The 11,932-nt window shown below is 50.0% G+C and overlaps 1 non-coding gene across 1 annotated transcript; it reads left to right on the forward strand.

Annotated features, from left to right (window-relative positions):
* Nucleotides 1-1,033: 1,033 nt before the first annotated feature.
* LOC116937948 (methyltransferase 14, N6-adenosine-methyltransferase non-catalytic subunit) lies at nt 1,034-10,344 on the forward strand. The gene is made up of 3 exons (XR_012940770.1): nt 1,034-1,243; nt 4,171-4,254; nt 10,257-10,344. It is a non-coding gene; the product is annotated as a methyltransferase 14, N6-adenosine-methyltransferase non-catalytic subunit (transcript).
* Nucleotides 10,345-11,932: the final 1,588 nt, after the last annotated feature.

Consider the following 11,932-nt stretch of genomic DNA (forward strand, 5'->3'; position numbering starts at 1 on the left):
TGGTGGTGATGGTGATGATGGTGATGGTGGTGATGATGGTGGTGATGGTGATGATGGTGGTGATGGTGGTGGTGGTGATGGTGATGGTGGTGGTGATGGTGGTGATGGTGGTGATGGTGGTGATGATGATGGTGGAGATGATGGTGATGGTGGTGATGGTGGTGATGATGATGGTGATGGTGGTGATGATGATGGTGATGGTGGTGATGGTGGTGGTGATGGTGGTGGTGATGATTGTGGTGGTGATGGTGATGATGGTGGTGATGGTGATGATGGTGGTGATGGTGGTGGTGATGGTGATGATGGTGGTGATGGTGGTGATGGTGGTGATGGTGGTGATGGTGGTGGTGATGGTGATGATGGTGATGGTGGTGATGGTGGTGATGGTGGTGGTGATGGTGGTGATGATGGTGATGGTGGTGATGATGGTGGTGGTGATGATGGTGATGGTGGTGGTGATGGTGGTGATGATGGTGGTGATGGTGATGATGGTGATGGTGGTGATGGTGATGATGGTGATGGTGGTGATGATGGTGGTGGTGATGGTGATGATGGTGGTGATGGTGATGATGGTGGTGATGGTGGTGATGATGGTGATGGTGGTGATGATGATGGTGATGATGGTGGTGGTGGTGGTGATGATGTTGATGTTGTTAGTGTTCGTGATGACGTTAGCAGCGGTGACGTAACTCATTTAACAAACTTCCGGAAGAAGAAGCGAATGCGGCTTCCGGAAGACCAATAAAACAACAACTCTCTCACTTTCCGGAAGACCGTCAATATAACATGGTGAGTTCTCTTCTTCCGGAAGCGGAATACATCTTCCGGAAGACGGCAGGCTACGTTAAACTTCAGAAGCAGCGTCGCTAAAACACGAACAGATTTTCCGGAAGCGGAATTCATCTTCCGGAAGACGGCAGGCTAGGGTTAAATTTCAGAAGCGGCGTAAATAAAACCTGACCCGATCTTCCGGAAGCGGAATGCATCTTCCGGAAGACGGCAGGCTAGGGTTAAAAACTTCAGTAGCGGCGTCGCTAAAACGCGACCCGATCTTCCGGAAGCGTTAGAAGGCCGCGATATCCATCCCGTTCGTCTCGGATTCCCGCCAAGCGCCTCCTCAGCGCGGATTTCGCGAATCAACAACAACAAATAACATCAAATAACATCAACAAACATCAAATAACAACAACAAACATCAACGACATCAACGATCAACGTTCACCAGCAACGTCAACTTGACTTCGTGAGCGAACTCTTTTAAATTCTCCTCAGCATTTCATTCAACATCATTCACCATCAGTCGCCATCATTAACTATCATTAACTATCACTAACCATCACTAACCATCACTAACCACCATCACTAACAATCACTAACCATCACTAACCATCACTAACCACATCACTAACCATCACTAACCATCACTAACAATCACTAACCATCACTAACCATCACCATCACTAACCATCACTAACCATCATCACTAACCATCACTAACCATCACTAACCATCACCATCACTAACCATCATCACTAACCATCACTAACCATCACTAACCATCACCATCACTAACCATCACTAACCATCACTAACCATCATTAACCATCATCACTAACCATCACTAACCATCACTAACTATCACTAACCATCACTAACCATCACCATCACTAACCATCACTAACCATCACTAACCAACACCATCACTAACCATCACTAACCATAACTAACCATCACTAACCATCACTAACCATCACTAACCATCACTAACCATCACCATCACTAACCATCACTAACCATCACTAACCACCACTAACCATCACTAACCATCACTAACCACCATCACTAACCATCACTAACCATCACTAACAATCACTAACAATCACCATCACTAACCATCACTAACCATCACCATCACTAACCATCATTAACCATCACTAACCATCACTAACCATCACTAACCACATCACTAACCATCACTAACCATCACTAACAATCACTAACAATCACTAACCATCACTAACCATCACTAACCATCACCATCACTAACCATCACCATCACTAACCATCACTAACCATCACTATCATCACTAACCATCACTAACCATCACTAACCATCATTAACCATCACCATCACTAACCAACACTAACAATCACTAACCATCACTAACCATCACTAACCATCATCACTAACCATCACTAACCATCACTAACAATCACCATCACTATCCATCACTAACCATCACTAACCATCACTAACCATCACCATCACTAACCATCACTAACCATCACTAACTATCACTAACTATCACTAACCATCACTAACCATCACTAACTATCACTAACCATCACTAACCATCACTAACCATCACCATCACTAACCATCACTAACCATCACTAACCATCACCATCACTAACCAACACTAACCATCACTAACCATCACTAACAATCACTAACCATCACTAACCATCATTAACCATCACTAACCAACACTAACCATCACTAACCATCACTAACCATCACCATCATCATCACTAACCATCACTAACCATCACTAACAATCACTAACCATCACTAACCACCACTAACCATCACTAACCATCACTAACAATCACTAACCATCACTAACCATCACTAACCATCATTAACCATCACTAACCATCACTAACAATCACTAACCATCACTAACCATCACTAACCATCATTAACCATCACTAACCATCATCACTAACCATCATCACTAACCATCATCACTAACCATCATCACTAACCATCACTAACCATCACTAACCATCACCATCACCATCACTAACCATCACTAACCATCACTAACCATCATCAACCATCACTAACCATCACTAACCATCATTAACCATCATCACTAACCATCACTAACCATCACTAACCATCACCATCACTAACCATCACTAACCATCACTAACCATCATCAACCATCACTAACCATCATCAACCATCATCAACCATCACTAACAATCACTAACCATCACTAACCATCACTAACCATCACTAACCAACACCATCACTAACCATCACTAACCATCACTAACCAACACCATCACTAACCATCACTAACCATCACTAACCATCACCATCACCATCACTAACCATCACTAACCATCACCATCACTAACCATCACTAACCATCACTAACCACCACTAACCATCACTAACCATCACTAACCATCACCATCACTAACCATCATCACTAACCATCACTAACCAACACTAACCATCACTAACCAACACTAACCATCACTAACCATCACTAACCACCACTAACCATCAGTAACCATCACTAACCATCACTAACCATCATTAACCATCATCACTAACCATCACTAACCATCACTAACCATCACTAACCATCATCACTAACCATCACTAACCATCACTAACCATCACCATCACTAACCATCACTAACCAACACCATCACTAACCATCACTAACCATCACCATCACCATCACTAACCATCACTAACCATCACTAACCATCACCATCACTAACCATCACTAACCATCACTAACCACCACTAACCATCACTAACCATCACTAACCATCACTAACCATCACCATCACTAACCATCATCACTAACCATCACTAACCATCACTAACCATCACTAACCAACACTAACCATCACTAACCAACACTAACCATCACTAACCATCACTAACCACCACTAACCATCAGTAACCATCACTAACCATCACTAACCATCATCACTAACCATCACTAACCATCATTAACAACCATCATTAACCATCACTAACCATCATTCACTAATGTCTGTCTGTGTCTCTCTCTGTCTGTGTCTCTGTGTCTGTCTCTGTGTCTCTGTCTCTCTCTGTGTCTCTGTCTCTCTGTCTCTCTCTCTGTCTCTCTGTGTCTGTGTGTGTCTGTGTCTCTGTATCTGTCTCTCTGTGTCTCTGTGTGTCTGTCTCTCTGTGTCTCTCTCTCTGTCTCTGTGTCTCTCTCTCTGTCTCTGTGTCTCTCTCTGTGTCTCTCTCTGTGTCTCTCTCTGTGTCTGTCTCTCTGTGTCTCTCTCTCTGTGTCTGTGTGTGTCTGTGTCTATGTCTCTCTGTGTCTGTCTGTGTGTCTATGTGTCTGTGTCTATGTGTCTGTGTCTGTCTGTGTGTCTGAGTGTGTTCAGCTCTCCCCGCGTCTCCCCATGGACAAGCGACTTTGTGACATCAAGAAGCGTCAGAAGCTCAGGAGGCAGCTGCTGGCACAGCAGGTAGCCAGCTACTCAGCTACCCACTCAGCTACCCACTCAGCTACTCAGCTACCCACTCAGCTACACACTCAGCTACACACTCAGCTACACACTCAGTGAGTCAGCTACCCACTCAGCTACACACTCAGCTACACACTCAGCTACCCACTCAGCTACACACTCAGCTACACACTCAGATACCCACTCAGCTACCCACTCAGCTACACACTCAGCTACCCACTCAGCTACCCACTCAGCTAATCAGCTACACACTCAGCTACACACTCAGCTACACACTCAGCTACTCAGCTACCCACTCAGCTACACACTCAGCTACCCACTCAGCTACACACTCAGCTACCCACTCAGCTACACACTCAGCTACTCAGCTACACACTCAGCTACACACTCAGCTACACACTCAGCTACACAGCTACTCAGCTACCCACTCAGCTACCCACTCAGCTACCCACTCAGCTACACACTCAGCTACTCAGTTACCCACTCAGCTACACACTCAGCTACTCAGCTACACACTCAGCTACCCACTCAGCTACACAGCTACACACTCAGCTACACACTCAGCTACACACTCAGCTACTCAGCTACACACTCAGCTACCCACACAGCTACACACTCAGCTACACAGCTACCCACTCAGCTACACACTCAGCTACACACTCAGCTACCCACTCAGCTACACACTCAGCTACCCACTCAGCTACACACTCAGCTACCCAGCTACACAGCTACCCACTCAGCTACACACTCAGCTTCACACTCAGCTACCCACTCAGCTACCCACTCAGATACCCATTCAGCTACACACTCAGCTACACACTCAGCTACACACTCAGCTACCCACTCAGCTACCCACTCGGCTACACACTCAGCTACACACTCAGCTACACACTCAGCTACACAGCTACCCACTCAGCTACCCACTCAGCTACACACTCAGCTACACACTCAGTGAGTCAGCTACACACTCAGCTACACACTCAGCTACACACTCACTCAGCTACACACTCAGCTACACACTCAGCTACACACTCAATCAGCTACACACTCAGCTACACACTCAGCTACTCACTCAGCTACCCACTCAGCTACACACTCAGCTACCCAGCTACACACTCAGCTACCCAGCTACTCAGCTACACAGCTACTCAGATACTCACTCAGCTACACACTCAGCTACCCACTCAGCTACACACTCACTCAGCTACGCACTCAGCTACACACTCAGCTACTCACCTACACACTCAGCTACCCAGCTACCCAGCTACACACTCAGCTACCCAGCTACTCAGCTACACAGCTACCCAGCTACTCAGCTACCCAGCTACTCAGCTACACACTCAGCTACCCAGCTACCCAGCTACTCAGCTACCCAGCTACTCAGCTACACACTCAGCTACCCAGCTACACACTCAGCTACCCAGCTACTCAGCTACACACTCAGCTACCCAGCTACACACTCAGCTACTCAGCTACCCAGCTACTCAGCTACTTAGCTACTCAGCTACCCAGCTACACAGCTACCCAGCTACTCAACTACACAGCTACTCAGCTACACAGCTACCCAGCTACTCAGCTACCCAGCTACTCAGCTACCCAGCTACTCAGCTACCCAGCTACACAGCTACTTAGCTACTCAGCTACACAGCTACCCAGCTACTCAGCTACACAGCTACTCACCTACACACTCAGCTACCCAGCTACACAGCTACTCAGCTACACAGCTACTCAGCTACCCAGCTACACAGCTACTCAGCTACCCAGCTACACAGCTACTCAGCTACCCAGCTACACAGCTACCCAGCTACCCAGCTACTCAGCTACACAGCTACTCAGCTACCCAGCTACACAGCTACTCAGCTACACAGCTACTCAGCTACACAGCTACTCACCTACACACTCAGCTACCCAGCTACACAGCTACTCAGCTACACAGCTACTCAGCTACCCAGCTACACAGCTACTCAGCTACCCAGCTACACAGCTACTCAGCTACCCAGCTACACAGCTACACAGCTACCCAGCTACCCAGCTACTCAGCTACACAGCTACTCAGCTACCCAGCTACACAGCTACCCAGCTACACAGCTACTCAGCTACACAGCTACTCACCTACACACTCAGCTACCCAGCTACACAGCTACCCAGCTACACAGCTACTCAGCTACCCAGCTACCCAGCTACTCAGCTACACAGCTACTCAGCTACCCAGCTACACAGCTACTCAGCTACCCAGCTACACAGCTACACAGCTACCCAGCTACTCAGCTACACAGCTACTCAGCTACCCAGCTACACAGCTACCCAGCTACACAGCTACTCAGCTACACAGCTACTCACCTACACACTCAGCTACCCAGCTACACAGCTACTCAGCTACACACTCAGCTACACAGCTACACAGCTACTCAGCTACACAGCTACTCAGCTACACAGCTACTCAGCTACACACTCAGCTACACAGCTACACAGCTACCCAGCTACACAGCTACTCAGCTACACAGCTACTCAGCTACACACTCAGCTACACAGCTACACAGCTACCCAGCTACACAGCTACACAGCTACCCAGCTACACAGCTACTCAGCTACACAGCTACCCAGCTACACAGCTACTCAGCTACCCAGCTACACAGCTACACAGCTACCCAGCTACTCAGCTACACAGCTACTCAGCTACCCAGCTACACAGCTACACAGCTACCCAGCTACACAGCTACACAGCTACCCAGCTACACAGCTACCCAGCTACACAGCTACTCAGCTACTCAGCTACCCAGCTACACAGCTACTCAGCTACACAGCTACCCAGCTACACAGCTACTCAGCTACTCAGCTACCCAGCTACTCAGCTACTCAGCTACTCAGCTACCCAGCTACACAGCTACACAGCTACTCAGCTACACAGCTACCCAGCTACTCAGCTACTCAGCTACACAGCTACTCAGCTACCCAGCTACTCAGCTACCCAGCTACACAGCTACTCAGCTACTCAGCTACACAGCTACCCAGCTACACAGCTACTCAACTACCCAGCTACTCAGCTACACAGCTACTCAGCTACCCAGCTACTCAGCTACCCAGCTACACAGCTACTCAGCTACTCAGCTACCCAGCTACCCAGCTACACAGCTACACAGCTACTCAGCTACCCAGCTACTCAGCTACCCAGCTACTCAGCTACTCAGCTACCCAGCTACCCAGCTACACAGCTACTCAGCTACACAGCTACTCAGCTACTCAGCTACACAGCTACTCAGCTACACACTCAGCTACCCAGCTACTCAGCTACACAGCTACTCAGCTACCCAGCTACCCAGCTACTCAGCTACCCAGCTACACAGCTACACAGCTACTCAGCTACTCAGCTACACAGCTACCCAGCTACTCAGCTACTCAGCTACACAGCTACTCAGCTACCCAGCTACTCAGCTACCCAGCTACACAGCTACTCAGCTACTCAGCTACACAGCTACCCAGCTACACAGCTACTCAACTACCCAGCTACTCAGCTACACAGCTACTCAGCTACCCAGCTACTCAGCTACCCAGCTACACAGCTACTCAGCTACTCAGCTACCCAGCTACACAGCTACACAGCTACTCAGCTACCCAGCTACTCAGCTACCCAGCTACTCAGCTACTCAGCTACCCAGCTACCCAGCTACACAGCTACCCAGCTACTCAGCTACCCAGCTACACAGCTACTCAGCTACTCAGCTACCCAGCTACCCAGCTACACAGCTACACAGCTACTCAGCTACCCAGCTACTCAGCTACCCAGCTACTCAGCTACCCAGCTACCCAGCTACACAGCTACTCAGCTACACAGCTACTCAGCTACACAGCTACTCAGCTACACAGCTACCCAGCTACACAGCTACTCAGCTACACAGCTACACAGCTACTCAGCTACCCAGCTACTCAGCTACACAGCTACTCAGCTACTCAGCTACCCAGCTACTCAGCTACACGGCTACCCAGCTACTCAGCTACACAGCTACTCAGCTACCCAGCTACTCAGCTACTCAGCTACCCAGCTACACACTCAGTGGTACTTGTGGTGATACTTGTGGTGGTACTTGTGGTACTTGTGGTGATACTAGTGATACTAGTGATGATACTTGTGGTGGTACTTGTGGTGGTACTAGTAGTGATACTAGTGATGATACTTGTGGTGGTACTTGTGGTGATACTTGTGGTGGTACTTGTAGTGGTACTTGTGGTGGTACTTGTGGTACTTGTGGTACTAGTGATACTTGTGGTACTAGTAGTGATACTTGTGGTGGTACTAGTGGTGGTACTAGTGGTACTAGTAGTGATACTTGTGGTACTTGTGGTACTAGTGATACTTGTGGTACTAGTGGTACTAGTGATACTTGTGGTACTAGTAGTGATACTTGTGGTGGTACTTGTGGTACTAGTGGTGGTACTAGTGATACTTGTGGTACTAGTGATACTTGTGGTACTAGTGGTACTAGTGATACTTGTGGTACTAGTAGTGATACTTGTGGTGGTACTTGTGGTGGTACTTGTGGTGATACTTGTGGTGGTACTTGTGGTGATACTTGTGGTACTTGTGGTGGTACTTGTGGTATTTGTGATGGTACTTGTGGTGGTACTTGTTGCGTGTGTAGCTGGGAGTGGCGAGCCCTGAGGGTCTAGTGGTGGTACTTGTGGTACTTGTGGTGGTACTTGTGGTACTTGTGGTGGTACTTGTGGTACTAGTGATACTTGTGGTGGTACTTGTGGTGGAACTAGTGGTACTTGTGGTGGTACTTGTGGTGATACTTGTGGTGGTACTTGTGGTGATACTTGTGGTACTTGTGGTGGTACTTGTGGTATTTGTGATGGTACTTGTGGTGGTACTTGTTGCGTGTGTAGCTGGGAGTGGTGAGCCCTGAGGGTCTAGTGGTGGTACTAGTGGTGGTACTTGTGGTACTTGTGGTGGTACTTGTGGTACTTGTGGTGGTACTTGTGGTACTAGTGATACTTGTGGTGGTACTTGTGGTGGTACTTGTGGTACTAGTAGTGGTACTAGTGATACTTGTGGTGGTACTAGTGGTGGTACTAGTGGTGATACTTGTGATACTAGTGGTGGTACTTGTGGTACTAGTGATACTTGTGGTGGTACTTGTGGTGGTACTTGTGGTACTAGTAGTGGTACTAGTGATACTTGTGGTGGTACTAGTGGTGGTACTTGTGGTGATACTTGTGGTGATACTAGTGGTGATACTTGTGGTGGTACTAGTGGTGGTACTAGTGGTGATACTTGTGGTGGTACTAGTGGTGGTACTTGTGGTACTTGTGGTGGTACTAGTGGTGGTACTTGTAGTGATACTTGTGGAGGTACTTGTGGTGATACTTGTGGTGGTACTTGTGGTACTTGTGGTACTAGTAGTGGTACTTGTGGTGATACTTGTGGTACTTGTTGTGGTACTTGTTGCGTGTGTAGCTGGGAGTGGCGAGCCCTGAGGTACTAGTGGTGATACTTGTGGTACTTGTGGTACTAGTGGTACTTGTGGTACTAGTGGTACTTGTGGTGGTACTAGTGATACTTGTGATACTAGTGGTACTTGTGGTGGTACTAGTGATACTTGTGGTGGTACTAGTGATACTTGTGGTGGTACTAGTGATACTTGTGATGGTACTAGTGGTACTAGTGATACTTGTGATGGTACTAGTGGTACTTGTGGTGGTACTTGTGGTACTAGTGGTGGTACTTGTGGTGGTACTAGTGATACTTGTGGTGGTACTTGTGGTGGTACTAGTGATACTTGTGGTGGTACTAGTGATACTTGTGGTGATACTTGTGGTGGTACTAGTGATACTTGTGGTGGTACTAGTGGTACTTGTGGTGATACTTGTGGTGGTACTAGTGATACTTGTGGTGGTACTTGTGGTGGTACTAGTGATACTTGTGGTGGTACTAGTGATACTTGTGGTGGTACTTGTGATGGTACTTGTGGTGGTACTTGTGGTGGTACTTGTTGCGTGTGTAGCTGGGAGTGGCGAGCCCTGAGGGTCTGGGGGCGATGTTGAGGAGCGAAGCTGAGCAGAGAGAAATTCAACTTCTACGCTGTGCATACCGGTGGGTGGTGAGTGGGTGGTGGGTGGGTGGTGGGTGGGTGGTGGGTGGGTGGTGGGGGGGTGGTGGGGGGTGGGGGGTGGTGGTGGGTGGGTGGGGGGTTGAGTGAGTGGTGGGTGGGGGAGTGGGGTGAGTGGGGGGTGGGTGAATCGCTTAGTGAGTGAGTGGGTGAGTGAGTGGGTGGGTGGGTGAGTGAGTGGGTGAGTGAGTGGGTGAGTGAGTGGGTGGTGGGTGGGTGGGGGTGGTGGGTGGGTGGGTGGGTGGGTGGTGGGTGGTGGGGGTGGGTGGTGGGTGGGTGGTGGTGGTGGGGGGGTGGGGGGGTGGTGGGTGGTGGTGGGGGGGGGGGGTGGTGGTGGGTGGGGGGGTGGTGGTGGGTGGGTGGGGGGGTGAGTGAATAGCTTAGTGAATGAGTGAGTGGGTGAGTGAGTGGGGGGGTGGGTGAGTGGGTGGGTGGGGGTGGTGGTGGGGGGGTGGTGGGGGGTGGTGGGTGGTGGTGGGGGGGTGGTGGTGGTGATGGTGGGGGGGTGATTGGGGGGGTGGTGGGTGGTTGGGGGGTTGAGTGAGTGGTGGGTGGGGGAGTGGGGTGAGTGGGGTGGTGGTGGTGGTGGTGGAGTGGTGGTGGGGGGTGGGTGGGTGGGTGGGGGTGGGGTTGGGGGTGGTGGGTGGGTGGGTGGGTGAGTGAGTGGGGTGGGTGGGTGAGTGAGTGGGTGGGTGAGTGAGTGGGTGGGTTGAGTGAGTGAGTGGGTGAGTGAGTGGGTGGGTGGGTGAGTGAGTGAGTGGGTGAGTGGGTGGGTGAGTGGGTGAGTGGGTGAGTGAGTGGGTGGGTGAGTGAGTGAGTGAGTGGGTGAGTGAGTGAGTGAGTGGGTGGGTGGGTGAGTGAGTGGGTGGGTGGGTGGGTGAGTGAGTGGGTGGGTGAGTGAGTGGATGAGTGAGTGAGTGGGTGAGTGAGTGAGTGGGTGAGTGAGTGAGTGAGTAAGTGAGTGAGTGAGTGGGTGAGTGGGTGGGTGAGTGAGTGAGTGGGTGAGTGAGTGGGTGGGTGAGTGGGTGGGTGGGTGGGTGAGTGAGTGAGTGGGTGAGTGGGTGGGTGAGTGGGTGAGTGAGTGGGTGGGTGGGTGAGTGAGTGGGGGGTGAGTGAGTGAGTGAGTGGGTGAGTGAGTGGGTGAGTGAGTGAGTGAGTGGGTGGGTGAGTAGGTGAGTGAGTGGGTGAGTGGGTGAGTGAGTGGGTGGGTGAGTGAGTGAGTGGGTGGGTGGGTGGGTGAGTGAGTGGGTGGGTGGTGAGTGGAGTGAGTGGGTGGGTGGGTGAGTGAGTGAGTGAGTGGATGAGTGAGTGAGTGAGTGGGTGGGGTGGGTGAGTGGGGTGAGTGAGTGGGTGGGTGGGTGAGTGAGTGGGTGGGTGAGTGAGTGAGTGAGTGGGTGAGTGAGGTGGGAGTGAGTGAGTGAGTGGGTGGGTGAGGAGTGGAGTGGGTGAGTGGGTGAGTGGGTGGGGAGTGAGTGAGTGATGTGATGAGTGAGTGAGTAGGGTAGGTGAGAGTCTAGCTATGATGATGTAGATGAGCACTGATGCTAGATGAGGTGGTGAGTGATGTTGTT

The sequence above is a fragment of the Petromyzon marinus genome, unplaced genomic scaffold (assembly GCF_048934315.1).
Source record: "Petromyzon marinus isolate PM22_M1 ecotype Great Lakes invasive population unplaced genomic scaffold, UKy_Petmar_22M1.pri1.0 PM_Scaffold_529, whole genome shotgun sequence".
Lineage (NCBI taxonomy): Eukaryota > Metazoa > Chordata > Hyperoartia > Petromyzontiformes > Petromyzontidae > Petromyzon > Petromyzon marinus.